The sequence below is a fragment of the Dipodomys spectabilis genome, unplaced genomic scaffold, assembly GCF_019054845.1.
Source record: "Dipodomys spectabilis isolate Male_0828 unplaced genomic scaffold, ASM1905484v1 ptg000096l, whole genome shotgun sequence".
NCBI classification, from domain to species: Eukaryota; Metazoa; Chordata; class Mammalia; order Rodentia; family Heteromyidae; genus Dipodomys; species Dipodomys spectabilis.
This window is the reverse complement of record NW_024870773.1, coordinates 28,943,603-28,958,712: the sequence shown is the minus strand read 5'-3', so window position 1 is coordinate 28,958,712 and position 15,110 is coordinate 28,943,603. Positions and strand designations below refer to the sequence as shown.

General features: G+C 40.1%; 1 pseudogene; it reads right to left on the bottom strand.

Moving 5' to 3' along the window:
• Window positions 1–4,657: 4,657 nt before the first annotated feature.
• Window positions 4,658–6,203, bottom strand: LOC122113152 (annotated as a pseudogene).
• Window positions 6,204–15,110: the final 8,907 nt, after the last annotated feature.

Genomic DNA, 15,110 nt, shown 5'->3' with positions numbered 1-15,110 from the left:
TTTCCCCCCAGAGTGTGGACATGGCCTCCATCCCCATCCAGGTAACTGGAGGGTCTGGGGGATAGGAAATGAGGTAGATGGGAGTTCAGGTGGGTCCGGGTAGAAAGAGGGAGGGGCCAGATGTAAGGAGGGAGCTCCAAGAATGGGAGGGGCCCCAGGTCTGGGTGGAGCCGAGGACGAAAGGTGAGCATAACACTAACACCAACTCTCTTTGCTGAAGAACCCTCTTGTCTAGCATCTGGGACATTGCTTTCCCAGCTCTCTTCTTTGGTCTCTGTCTCCCTTTTAGGTCATCCATCTTTACTGTGAAACTGGGTTCTCTTTCTTTCAGAACTTCTTCCCTTCTTCTTCCATATCTTTCCTTCGATGATTTATTTATATACTTGGTTAATTATATTAAGTGAAGTAAGCCAGGCCCAAAGAAACATAGGTCCCATGGTTTCCCTTATTTGCAATATCTAGTATATGTCTGAGTCAAGCAGAAGAGGTCAGTTAAGTTGATGTTAGGGAAATGAACCCTAAGATATGTATTCAAATGTTTTTTTTTCTTTCATGCGATTGTTTCTAACACATTTATAAGATTATTTCTTTGTTGCTTTGTATGTCCCTCCCCCGCGATATAACCCCTGCTTTCACTGTATTTGATGTTGTTATAATTTGTGGAGAGGAAGGGAAAAAGCAAATCGTTTAAATAGGGATACAGGTGGACCCATTGCAACAATGAGATGTACAAGTCGTTATGTCAAAAACGAACATTACAACTTTGGTGAAGGGGGGAGGGTTGAGGGGGTGGGGGAGGATGGGATGGGAAGGGGAAACAAAGGAGGAGGCTATAATGCTTGATAAGAAATGTACTCATTATCTTGCCCATGTAATTGTAACCCCTCTATACAGTATTTTCACAATAAAAAATTATTTTTAATGGATATAAATATTTAACTGAAATCTCTATGCAACCAAATTGTTTTCCAGAAAAGAAAGAGTATATTAAGATTTCTACATTAATACTAAATAGAAAGTTTGATAACAATTTCATCTTAAATGTGAGTTCTTGGGTCTATATCTTATTCAAGATAATCTTGTGTTTTATTGTAGTTCAGTGAAATATTTAGACATAAGAACTTATACTCTATGGAGAAATATAGGTTCCTTTCACAGGATTGCTTTTGAATGAAATCAGAAAAACATGGAGGTCTTTATTTTTATCAAATTAATCAATATCTCATCAGACATTCAAGCACATGAGCTTGAGTCCATATCTTAGCATTCTAAACTTTATTTTCCTGTTGTATAAGTTGAAAATAACATCATAGAAATAATATCATAAAGCCTAGGTTATCCTATCTTAATGGAAAAATATACTATTTATATAATGAAAAAACTAAAAAAAAACTTACTAGTCATTCTAATGACTTCAGTTCAGAATTTTGGTAATTTTATCTAGAATTCAGTTTTCTTTCCTGAGTTTTCAATCACAGCCTCAATTTTCATCTTCATTCTGTATTTGGTTTCTTCTTGTGACCCCAAATGGTAGCTACATGTCATCTTGATAAGTCTATAACACCCTTGGAGATGGTAAAAGGGCTTGCTGCAAGTGTCTTATGTAATGATAAAGGACAACTCTCCATTTTTCTGCTGAAAACTCTCTCTGTGCTTGTTTAGCTTGAATGGGGCCACATTCTTGTTTCCTTAGCAATCCTTAGGGAGCACAATGCTTTATTTATTTTGGTGCTGGTATTAGGGATTGAACTCAGGATCTCACGCTTTTGCTTATCTTTTTCACTCAGCTGGTATTCTACCATATCTCCATTTCCAACTTTTTGTTGGTTAATAGGAGATAAGTGTTTGGCTAGGTTAGTTTAAAACCATTATCCTCAGATCTCAGCCTCCTAAATAGCCAGTATTCCAGATGTGAAGTAGCAGCACCTGATCAGAGAGCTTTATGTCCATGAGTGGACTCCAGATCCTCCTGATCCATTGGTTCTGATCATCAGGCCAGCTTTTTTTTTTTTTTTTTTTGGTCCAGTCATGGGGCCTGAACTCTGGGCCTGGGCGCTGTCCCTCAGCTCTTCAGCTCAAGGCTAGTGCTCTAACACTTGAGCCACAGCACCACTTCCGGCTTTTTTCCTTTTTTGCTTATGTGGTGCTGAGGAATCGAACCCAGGGCCTCAGGCATGCAAGGCAAGCGCTCTACCACTGAGCCACTTTCCCAGCCCCGAATCAGGCCAACTTTCTAGGATAATGTATATCTTATATTCTCTCTTAAGAATCAGAGAAAATACTGAGCGGTAACCAATCATAGGTCCAATACATTCCTTTTTTCTTTTATTACCCCTTTCTTTCCATGACAATGGATTTGAACTCTGGGCCATAAACTTACTAAGTACCATACTACTTGAGATTATGAACTTAGTCCTTTTTTCTGTTTAGTTAATTTTCAGTACAATATTGTAGTTTTTGTTTGGGTGAGCCTATGATCTCACTACTCCACCTCTTGGGTAGCCGGAATTACAGGCACACACCACATGTCAGGCTCCATTAGTGTTTTCATCTATTGAAGCTGCTGGTTCTCAGTAGTCATTACTAAATGTCACACGTGGTCATGCCAATAGCTAAACTTGGATAGTCAATAAGATGGAGCTAAGATTAGTACACAAAGCATTTTGTTGGTGCCTGGTGTCTGCTTTGGTATTCAGTATACTAGTGAAGAGTGTGGGCTCTGAAGCAAAGGCCAACTACTCATGCACATGAGCTTATCATTCTCTTAGTTATTCTAAACCTTTCTTTCCTCACGTATAAATTGAAAATAAAACCATACGGGTTAAGAGAAATGATTTACATAAACCACATAGAAATGCGCGGTACTGCCAGGCGCCGGTGACTCATGCCTATAATCCTAGCTACTCAGGAGGCTGAGATCTGAGGATCAAGATTCAAAACCAGCCCAGGCAGGAAAGTCCATGAGACTCTTATCTCCAATAAACCACTAGAAAAATGGAAGTGGTGCTGTGGCTCACTCGGTAGAGCACTTGCCTTGAACTGAAGAGCTGAGGGACAGTGCCCAAGCCCAGAGTTCAAGCCCCATGACCGACCAAAAAAAAAGAAAAAGAAATGCTAGGTACTAGTGGCTTACATCTGTAACCACAGGTGCTCCGGAGGCTAAGATCTGAGGATTATGATTTGAAACTAGCTCAAGAAGAAAAAGTCCAAACCAAAAAGCTAGGAGTGAATGCTCAAGTGGTAAGAGTGCAAGGTTTGCATGAAAAAGCTAAAGGAGAGCCGGAGACCCTGAGCACACACCCCTCCCCCAACAAACATACAGCATTTAGGAAAATATCTGACAAAAATGTTCGCTTTTTCCTATTATATCCATGTTGCCTACAATAGTCTCAGCTAACTGAAAAACAGAAAAACAAAAACAAAAACAAAAAATCCCCACGAAGAGTGATATTACACACACAAAAATAAGGGGGGGAGAAACCCATAAACTGGATCTGGCAAAGATCTGACCCCCAGTGGAAGATTGTTTCCCTGAGTTAGTCCTGCAGTCATTCCAGACTAAAATTAAACATATTCCTGGGAAGATCACATAGGAAAAAGCAAGCCCACGTGAGTAAATGAAATGTAAAGAGACAAAAGAAATTCCATATTTAGAGCTGGGCATGATGCTACATATCTGTAAACCAAATACCTAGCAGGCTGAACTGGGAGCAACATGAGTTTGAAGCCTGTGTGGGCTTCATATAGCCTAAGATCTTTATTCAAAAAGGAAAAAAACGTATCTATTATCCTTCAACCACAGAATGGCCTTAGTCTATATACAGCCAGGGAAAGCTTCAGAGCATCTATAAAACTTTGATGTGACAGATAGGACATGAATACTTGTATGGGAAGGAGGTGTGTTTAAACCACAAGGCACTCCAAGTCCATTATCCTAGTGAAAAGAACAATAAAGAAAGGATCCCTGGTTCACAACTATTACTCTATGCACATGTCAACTCCAAACAAATTCAGAATTTAAAATTTAAAAGCTATCAGATTAGAAGAACATCCAGAGAATATAGAAGAGGTTTTAAAACTCAGGTTGAGAATGTTTGCTTAAGTAAAATTAAAAAAAATACTAACCCAAAGAAAAGGATGTATAAATACAACTAAAATTAAGAACTTTTCCCCCTTGAGCTCATGACATGTTGAATTGGAACTTCTTTGTACAACCACTTAAAGATTACACAAATTATTTTAAAAAGGAACTTTTTTCATAGAAGGTATCATGAGGAGGAAAATGGGAGAGAATGAAGGAAAGGGTGAAATAGATGAAGAAGCATTGTATTCATAACCTTGTTTGCAGCATATAAAATGAACAGTGGGATGTGGGGAGAATTTCTGAATAATTAATGAACAATAACAAAGAAAATACAAAACTTGTACAAAAGGGATAAACAGGCATTTCACTTATGAAAAGTTGAGAAGTTTGTGACATGTCTCAGAATTTTATTGGATTAGGAAAAGCCCTTATTTACAGAACTTTCATTTATGAAAGATTTTTTTTCCCCACAAATACTTTAACATGCACCAACTCAAGAGTCTCCAATGATTCATTATCTCCCAGGTCAAATTTCTTCATTCATCTTCTTTTTTTTTTTAAATTTTTTTGAGGGTGTGATCCCACCCCATAAGGCTCTTTATTTCTTAATGATCATGACACTAAGAAGGGCACTTGGGTCATAGGCACACAGGAGTGGATGCAAGGTGGAGGTCTACACAGAGTGACAACCCTTTCCTCATGGAGAGGCAAACCGGCCGCAGAACAGAATCCCATTGGTCTTGCTATGCTGAATGAAGTAAAGGAAAGGATGATTGGCACAGAAGTGAGAGGTGAGCATGCAGCGCATCATCATGATGGCGGCGGTGGCAGCCACCGCCTCTGTGCCCTCCTCATTGACCTCAACAAAAGACTTGTCTACAACCTTGGACAAGGTTGGAAGGCATTCCAGAAAAGTCTGCCTTGCCCTCCTCAAAGGCATCGGCCATGCCCATACTGCTCAGGACCTCCTTCATGTCGTAATTCTCTTCCAGTTTAAAGTGAGGGAGTGAAACCTCCACCTCCTCTTCATCCATGTTATCTGGCATTGTCCACTCTACAAATTTCTCATAAGTGATTTCCTTTTCCACCGTGTTCAAATCGATGTGTTCATCTGGAAGCATGATGATCATATTCAGCTCTTCACCTACATAAGGAAGCACCAGAATCCTGGTGAAAATTTCTCCTATATAGGTCTGCTTAAAAGTAGGCTTTGTAGGGCTGGGAAAGTGGCTCAGTGGTAGAGCGCATGCCTTGCATGCATGAGGCCCTGGGTTTGATTCCTCAGCACCACATAGACAGAAAAAAATAAAAAAAAGCTGGAAGTGGCACTGTGGTTCAAGTGGTAGAGCACTAGCCTTGAGCTGAAGAGCTGAGCGACAGTGCCCAGACAGAGTTCAGGCCCCACGACCGGATCCAAACCCCCCCCCCCCCCCCCCCCCCCCCCGCAAAAAAGTAGACTTTGTAAACATCATTTGCACAGGTTTCTGCTCATTCTTGCTGATTTTAAATGGCCTCTCCTGGGTCCGCCCTTTGTCAAATGAACGCTTCCAGTTTCCTTTGAAGTAGATGGCATTCACGAGAACCAGTCTGGTGTTTGAATTCACTGAAGCTGCAGACAGCAACTCTGTAATTTTATCTTTTGTCTTTTTGGCTACCCAGCTGTTTATATGTTTTCGGGACTCCTCTGCATCACTGACAAAGTCAAGCTCCTCCATTTCAGCTTGGTAGAATTTGTAGCAGGAATTTTTAGAAGGGGAGAGGAAAGTATAAGACTGCTCCAAAGAGCCTGTTGGCTGCTTTAAGCAAGTACTGCATGCCAGTCTTGTTCACTTCAGCGAGAAGTGACTGAAAGCCTTGGTGGACATCTCCGTCTCCATCATTGCCACATTTATTGAAAGACAACACCTGAGCCATCTGCTCTGCAGTATTCCCCTTTGCTCCCAGGTAGACCATGGCCAGGGCTGAAGAGATACTGATAGGTGAGAAAAATACGTTTTTTTTTGAGCTATCTTTGCCCAGCATTTTCAAAAGGTTTAGGGCAAAGGTACCATTTGCTTCTAGCACAGGATCCATGATGACCAGTCCTGGAGTCTCAGCCGGGCTGGAGCCAGAGACCATGGAGTGTCTTTTTTTTTTTTTTTGGTGAAAATACTGTACAGAGGGGTTACAATTACATGGGCAAGATAATGAGTACATTTCTTATCAAGCATTGTTGCCTCCTCCTTTGCTTCCCCTTCCCATCCCTTCCCATCCTCCCCCTATCCCCCCTCCAATCCTCCCCCCCCACCAAAGTTGTAGAGTTCGTTTGCAACATAACAACTTGTACATCTCATTGTTGCAATGGGTCCACCTGTATCAATTCATCTTTACATCATGTCAGACACTGGCACCTGATGTATGTAAGTTAGCCTTGATCTGGCGCCTGGTCCTCAGAACATGTCTAGTAAACAAACACGTGTTCAAATTTTACTGTTTTTAAGTGACTTCTTTAGAACTTCTGTTCCCTACCCCCCTCCCCCCCAAAAAAATAGAACAATTAAATGTGAGTTTGAAAATGGCGGGCTCTTCTTCCTGACTAAAACACATTTATATAGTTAAAGAAACTTCTGAAGTATATTTCCATCTTCATTCCACTTTTCTAATGAACAAGTATCCAAATGAACATTTTTATTGTTGTTTTTAAGAGTATTTACTGTTTTGACCTCATCAATGAACAAACTGGAAAACAATGAAAAGAAATTTGGTGGACATGTTCATGGTAACTGAGAAGTTATTGGCTAGCACAGGACCTTTTGTGGCAATGACTTGTATAGTCATATCATTTGTACTTTTTCCCCTTTCCTTAGTGCTAGGTTGGGAAACATAAGGTGTACAGATATATATCTCAATATTTAAAAAGAAGGAAGTGGTGCTGTGGCTCAAGTGGTAGAGCGCTAGCCTTGAGCTGAAGAGCAGAGAGACAGAGCCCAGGCCCAGAGTTCAAGCCCAATGACCAAAAAAAAAAAAAGAAGTATAAACATTTTCAATGAACATATTCAAAAGTATTCACAATACATTAGAAATTAACTTACGTAAGTGTAAAGTTTCTCAACCAGGTTTAGTTTAGCATCTTTGAAACTTTGAAACTGTGCTCTCTAAAATTAAGAACACAGCTGGGCACCTGATGTGTGTGGTTTGACGATGTGTTTTTTCTCTGTCGAAAGGAGAGTTTATTCTTCATATCTAAAAAATAAGATTTTTTCTCATATTTATTTTGTGTAGCTTTCTAAAATAATTCTGAAAATGAACATCAAATAAATCAGAAATATTTTAATTTTTTATTTGATTCAAATCAAATCTTACTTCAAAAATAACAATTTCATAAGGTTATAATTCAAGGTCACTTATTTTTCCTTGGCCTCTGTGGCTATGCTTATGATCCTAGCTTCTCCAAAGGCAAAGATCTGGCCCAGACCTGCCAGTCCAGGCAGAAAACTACATGAGACTGCACATATCCAATTAACCAGCAAAAAGCTGGCGTGACTCAAATGGTAGAGTACCAGCTATGAGCAAGAAACTGAGCAAGAATGTCAGGCTCTGAATTCAAACCTAAGTTTGATTAAGAACACTTAAGAACATTTTCTTAAATTTCAATTCATGATCCTCTATTTACTTTTTAAATCAAAAGTGCTTTGACATTAGGTATATGTCAATCACTATCTTTTTAAATATCCCACTAAATATCAAATCCCATTAAGCTTTCCAAGCTTTTTCAAACAGACATTTATATCACTGGAACCAAAAAGTGGGAAATTTTCAGAAATACATATTTGACAAAAATATGCTTAAATTTCAAACATTTAAAATGTTGTTTGTCCATAGGAAAACATTGGAAAATGGCACCTTATTCAGACTGTAACATAATATATCCCAGCCTATAGAAAGGTATTTCTGGAGAATGGGTGCCCATATTGAGAGAATGAGCATTAAAAGGGAAGGTGACTTTTTGAATATTGGTAGAAGGTATTGAATTATGACTATGCTACACAAAGAGCTCATTCTTGTAATTCTAGTTACTCAGGAGGCTGCCATCTAAGGATCACAATTTGAAGCCAGCTAGGACAAAAGAGTCCTTGAGATTCTTATTTCCAATTAATAATCAAAAAACAAGAAGTGGAGCTGTGACTCTATTCTGATGCCCAGGCTGAGTCAAGCCCCAGCACTGGCACAACAAACAATCAAACACAAACAAATATGACATTCTGAACAAATGCTCAGATGTATAGTAAATGTTCAGTAAATGCAAGTTACTATGCAGTTTCTGTAGTCTAGAAGATTCTTCTTTTTGATGCTCTGTCGACAACTCAATACATTTTTAATGCTTATTGTTGCATGAGCAAGCTGTTTGAAATGGTTATACTATGAAATATTTCACTTAGTCTCCACAGTCTGACATAACCCATTATGCTAGATAGGTATAACCTCTCAAACACTGATGTCATCAGGTTTGGGACTGGATTTGTGATGTCATCCACTTTAAGCCCCTGGCCTTTCTTTGGGACTCCTGTTCTTAAAGTTAGTCCCACTCACTCAAAGCAACATTTACCCATGGAGTGGGGTTAAGAATTGTTCTCCTGCGGAAAGTCAGTTTTATAGCTTGTAAAATTTCCTAGTACGAATTGTTGACAGCTTGGAATAGGCCAAGCAAAACCTTCTAGAAAAAAACAAAACAAAACAAAAACAATTGTTGGATTTGTTCATGCCAGATAAATGATAATATATCAATCTACTCTCATTTTCTTTGTATCCTGTCCTACCACTAATATAAAATGGCATCTACAATCCTTGTGCACTTTGGGCTAAAGCCCCAGATGTCAGAATAAAACCCACCAGGGGATGGAACTCTGAAGTTTTACTAAACACCCTCTCTTTGCCTTCCGATTGACCAGCCCACACCTGTGGCAGCCCCCTTTGGGAGGTAACAAGGTAAGAGCTGCTGGCCAGAAGCATTGCAAACCCAGCCTGAGCTGTCAGGAGGTGAGAGGGAAGGGATGGTAGGGGAAAAACAAAGGAGGAGGCAACAATGCTTGATAAGAAATGTATTCATTACCTAGCTCATGTAACTGTAACCCCTCCATACAGAATTTTCACATTAAGAAACTTATAAATATATATATATATATATAAATAATAAAATAAATAAGCATAAAAAAGAGTTCCAAGAAAAAAGAACACATAAATATCAAATGCTTAGTGAAGTTTAATACTAGAACAACATATTGAAATTTTTGTGATAATTCACTGGCAAGTGAAAAACACGATTTTTTCTTTTGCACTCTTTTTTTTAATCCACTGCAAGAAGAAAGCATAATACAATTACAACAAACAGGTACTATCAGTGTTACTTTTTGTTGGCATTGGCTGCTTTTGGTTTTCTTTGGGTAGTAGACTGTTTGTTAGGTGAAATTTTCTTTCTTATGTTTTATTTTTCCAACTTTGACAACAGGTCTAGGAAGTACCATATGGGTAAACAAATCAGCCTACAAAAGGTTTGAAGGACCATTTGCATGTAAATTACCAGTTAATAAAAATAATAATCATAACTAATGATAATAATGATAAATAAAGTTTTATTGGTTACTAAGCTATCTCCGTTTGAAATGAGAATGATGTTGCCTACACCAAGATTTCCCTGCAACAAAAGGTAAATATCCTTTAGATTATTGAGAATAGTGCTGACCTTACAAAAACACTCCAGCTGTTATTAGCATGTATTTGCCTACATAATTCTCATAACAGTTCTCTTAAGTTTGCTGCTAGTATTGACAGCACTCTTCCAGATGACAAAGTTGATGAGCAGATAAGAGTAACCTGCCTGGGCTGGGATGGTGGCTCAGTGGTAGAGCGCTTGCCTTGCATGCCTGAGGCCCTGGGTTCGATTCCTCAGCACCACATAAGCAAAAAGAAAAAAGCTGGAAGTGGCGCTGTGGCTCAAGTGGTAGAGCGCTAGCCTTGAGCTGAAGAGCTGAGGGACAGCGCCCAGGCCCAGAGTACAGGCCTCATGACCGGACCCCCCAAAAAAAAAAAAAAAAAAGGTCACCTGCCTGTGGTCATGAGAATAGGTGGCAGGCCCAGGATTAGAGGACCAGAGACTCTGACTCAGTTTCTCTATTTCATTGGGCAATTCTAGGAAAGTCTTAATAACTTGGAGTTATTTGAATTGCATTTTAGGGTCTATGATTAACCTTCATAGAGATGCTGTATATCCCTGCATTTTAATACTCAATTGTAAAATAAGAGAGATGAACTAATGCTCTCCAAGTGTCTCCTCAATACTGAGATCCTTCACATGCCCATGAAGTTTCTGTTCTCTCAAGCAATTCACCAGATTTCACTTGACCTCCAACAAAGGGAAATTGGTTTAAATTGTACCAGAAGGATTTTGTGTGTATGTGTGTGAGACAGTTTTTCTGGTAATAAGGGAACGCAACACTAAAAAGAGAAGCTTTTAAATCTTCTTACCTAAAGCTCTGTAAGGTCAACACAGGCATTTGGAATTGTCAGTAGGCACCAGCTGCCTAGAGGCTGTGCATAAACTAGGTTATAGATCTCTTGAAGCTAAATGGTGCCATTTTTCAGTTAGGTTAACTCCACATCCACTGGTAGGATTTATAGTCCTACTTAAATAATTAGCCTTTGAACCATGCTTGAGCTTAGGGTAGGGAAGAGAAAGCAGGCAGAGCCCCCAGTCACTTGGGAGAGGGCAGGTGTACCAAGTAAGGGCTGCAGGAAAGATGAACGGGAGTGAAATCAATTCCAGGCCAAGGTTAACTTATGAGATTGGTGGGTATTCTGTAGGAAATTCCAACCATACCCATGCCCTCCACTCTTCTCTCAAGATTTTGGTGTGCTCCTGAACAAGAAGCCCCACCTTTCCAGGACCAGTTCTCACACTTGGACGGCAAAGGTCCTCTGGTAATCTTCCTGTAAAACCTTTCAGATATCATCAGAATTTTTACACACTCTTGGACTAAACAATCTAAGAATTTGACATTGGAAGGAAGCTTCAAAGAAATATGGCCTTCCTGACTGGAATGCCTCCTTCTTAAATCAGAGAAGATGGCTTCTCATCCTATTATACATAAAGAAAGCTGTGCCTGGAACAGAGAGACTTAGAACTACAAAGGCAGGCCAGGAACAGTGGCTTCCATGTAACTCCAGCTACCAAGGAAGTAGAGATTGGGAGGATCACAAACTGGAGGCCAGTCCAGGCAAAAGTAAAATCCTTATCTCCACAAACAATCTGGATATGGTGACTCAAAACTATCACCTCAGTTACACAGAAGGCAGCAATAGGAGGACTGCAGTGTATAGCTGGTCCTGGCCCAAACCACAAAAATAGCTAAATAAAAAAGGGTTGGTGACGGGATTAGGAATGTGGCTTAGCGGTACAATGCTTGCTTAGCATGCATGAAGCCCTGGGCTCGAGTCCTCAGTACCACATAAACAGAAAAAATTGGAAGTGGCACTGTAGCTCAAATGGTACACTGCTAGCCTTGAGCAAAAAGAAGCTCAGGGACAGTACCCAGGCCCTGAGTTCAATCCCCAGGACTGACAAAAATTAAAAAAGGGGTTTGGGTAGTAGAACGCCTGCCTAGCAAGTACAAGGTCCTGATTTCAAATTCTATACTACTGAGCCAGGCACTGGTGGCTCACGCCTATAATCCTAGCTACTGAGATCTGAGGAGCTCGGGCAGGAAAGTCTGTGAGACTTTTATCTCCAATAAACCACTCAGAAAACTGGAAGTGCCACTGTGGCTCAAGCGGTAGAGTGGTTGTCTTGAGCTGAAGAGCATAGGGACAGCACCCAAGCCCAGAGTTCAAGCCCCATGACAGACAAAAACAAACAAACAACTATACTACTCAAAACAATCGAAAGCAAAAACAACACATCAAGTAGCTAGGCACCTAGCTGTTCAGGAAGCTTTGATCTGAGTATTGGTGTTTGAAGCCAGCCCAGGAAGGAGAATCTGAGAGACTCATCTCTAATTAACTACAGGACTGCATAGGAAACTCTAAAACCCAGAGCTAAAATAAACCTCTTTACAGGTTGATTATTTTGATACTTGTTACAGTGCTGGACAAGCATCTAACACAGGTCCTAAAGGGAAAAAAAAATGCCTTATTTCTCTACTACTAAGTTTCTGGGACTAGTAGGGCAAAGTATTTTTGTATATGTCAAAACAACTGGTCAGTACTGGTGGCTCAGGCCTGTAATCCTAGCTCCTCAAGAGGCTGAAATCTGAGAATCCCACAGCTGAAAGTTAGTCTTGGCAGAAATGTCCATGAGACTCTTATCTCTGATTAACCAGCAAAAAGCCAGAAATGGAGGTATGGCTCATGTAGTAGCGTGTCTTCCTTGAGCAAAAAGAAGAAAAGCTAAATAAAGCATGAGGCCCTGAGCAAACCCTAGTGCTGGAACACATACACACTCTCTCTCTCTGTCTCTCTCTCTGTCTCTCTCTGTCTCTCTCTGTTTCTCTGTCTCTCTCTCTCTCACACACACACATACACATACACACTCTGTCTCTCTGTCTCTCTCCCTATCTCTCTGTCTCTGTCTCTGTCTGTCTGTCTCTCTCTCTCACACACACACACACACACATACACACACACACTAATAAACCAAAAGCTACTAGTATGAGTAGAGTACAGAGTACAGCTTAGTGGTTCAACACTTGTTTAGCTTATTCAAGGTCCTGGATTTGATTCCTACCACTGCAAAAAAAAAAAAATAAAAAATAAAAAAAAAGGAGGAGGGTGGGGGTGGGGCACACAACTACAACCAATAATTTAAAAAAAAATCCCATCAGGGGCTGGGAAGGTGGCTCAGTGGTAGAGCACTTGCCTTGCATGCAAGAGGCCCTGGGTTCAATTCCTCAGCAACACAGAAGCAAAAAGAAAAAGCCGGAAATGGCGCTGTGGCTCAAGTGGTAGTGTTCTAGCCTTGAGCTGAAGAGCTGAGGGACAGCGCCCAGGCCCCAGAGTTCAGGCCCCATGACTGGACCCTCCCCCCCCCCAAAAAAAAATCCCATCAATATAGAAAAGAGAACAAATTTATTTAAATACATTTTCCAGGAAATTTATATAACTACCCTCATAAAGGTTTAGAAATAACCTTATACCTGGCATTAAGGTGAATGTCTGGTGTTACAATTTTCATTGGTGACAGAATATCTGAGTGATTGTATTTCACTAGTGTGATCATATGCTGGATCATCAGGTTTGCAAGCTTGCTTTTCAGCTTTTGCTTATTTTTTTGTGGTTAATAATTGTCCTTTCACATTTTAGCAGGTCCAAGCATCTCTCAAGTTCCTAATATCCTATAAGATATTCTGAGACCTCTTAGTACTTGATATAAATATTTGAATAAACTTTTTGGATCCACTCTATCCTGTAACCAAATCCTTAAATATCTTTATCAAAGCCAATGTGATCTTTGAATATGACCTTGGGTTGTCTTGGCCTATTAGAATTCCTCCAACATTCCCTATAACTGGGTTTCTCCTGAGTCCCTTGCTATCATTAGTATGAATTAGCTCAGCCCCTCTGATTTCTCCTTCCTGACCATAAACTGAGCCAGAAATGTGTGGTTTCTGAATATGAAACCGCAGTACAATTGCTTGGTTTTATTTCTAAGTTGGTTTCAGTGAAAGTGGCGATGCAGTCATTTGTGTCTTTCTTCAGCTATGTCCAAAATACCAGTACTATGTAATTTGTATAGCATCTGACAATATGATATGATTAAAGGTCAAATATATGTAATCATCCATTTCTGCAGACTGTAAGGACTTAGGTGCAGATAATAACATATTTGCTGACAGATATTTCATGAAACCCTAATCGTCCAGATTAATGCTTCTGCAATGGGTTAATTGAGGTTGTTTAAGAATAGAATGGGCTGGGTGCTGGTGGCTCATGTGCCTGTAATCCTAGCTACTCAGGAGGCTGAGATCTGAGAATCATAGTTCAAAGCCAGCCCAAGCAGAAATGTCCATGAGATTCTTATCTTGAATAAACCTTCAGAAAACCGGAAGTGGTACTGTGGCTCAAGTGGTAGAGTGCTAGCCTTGAGTTGAAGAGCTGAAGGACAGTGCCCAGGCTCAGAGGTCAAGCCTCAAGACCACCACCACCAACAACAACAACAAAAAGAATAGAATGGAACTCAGGCACTGGTGTCTCACACCTATAATCCTAACTACTAAGGATCTTGATATCTGATGCTCATGGTTCAAGGCCGGCCCAGGCAAAAAAGTCCAAGAGACTTTTAGGTGCAATTAACTAGCAGAAAGCTGAAAGTGGAGATGTGGCTTACGTGGTAGAATATCAACCTTAAGCAAAAAAGCCAAGTGACAGCGTGAGGCTCTGAGTTCAAGGACCAGTACTGGCACATACAAACAAAAATAAAGAATAGAATGGATGATGAATCATAATGATTGGACTGTATTTCTTGTAGCCCTATCACATATTAATTCCGCCTCACACCTAAGTGTTTTGCATAATCACCTCTCCAAAGATGTCCAGGTTATACTCAGTTGTATAATAAGGATCCCAGGTGAGAAGACATTCATAGTAACATAAACAATAAAATTTAATCCAGGAAGTTGATTTATTCAGTTAAAGTTATCAGCTAGTATGTTCTAAAGAAACTCAAATAAGTGATTTATGGCAAACAGCTGATAACCCCCCTCATCACTATTGAGCTCTGACTTCTAGGCAGGACAGCAAGACACTATCTACCTGTTCCCAAGGGATGGATGGAAAGAATCCAGGATCTGCAGAGCGCCACCCTGTCTGCATGGTTCTACTTGTACTATGAAGGGGTCACCATAGGCAGTCACAGGCCTTGTTTCTATAGGCAGTATTTCATACTTAGCATTTAAAGGACATTCCCTTGTTTTCCTCTCTGTATTTTTTCTGGCAGTCTTATTTTAATTAATTTCTTGATCCTCTTTCCAATTCTTTCTAATCCTGGATTCATAACTGA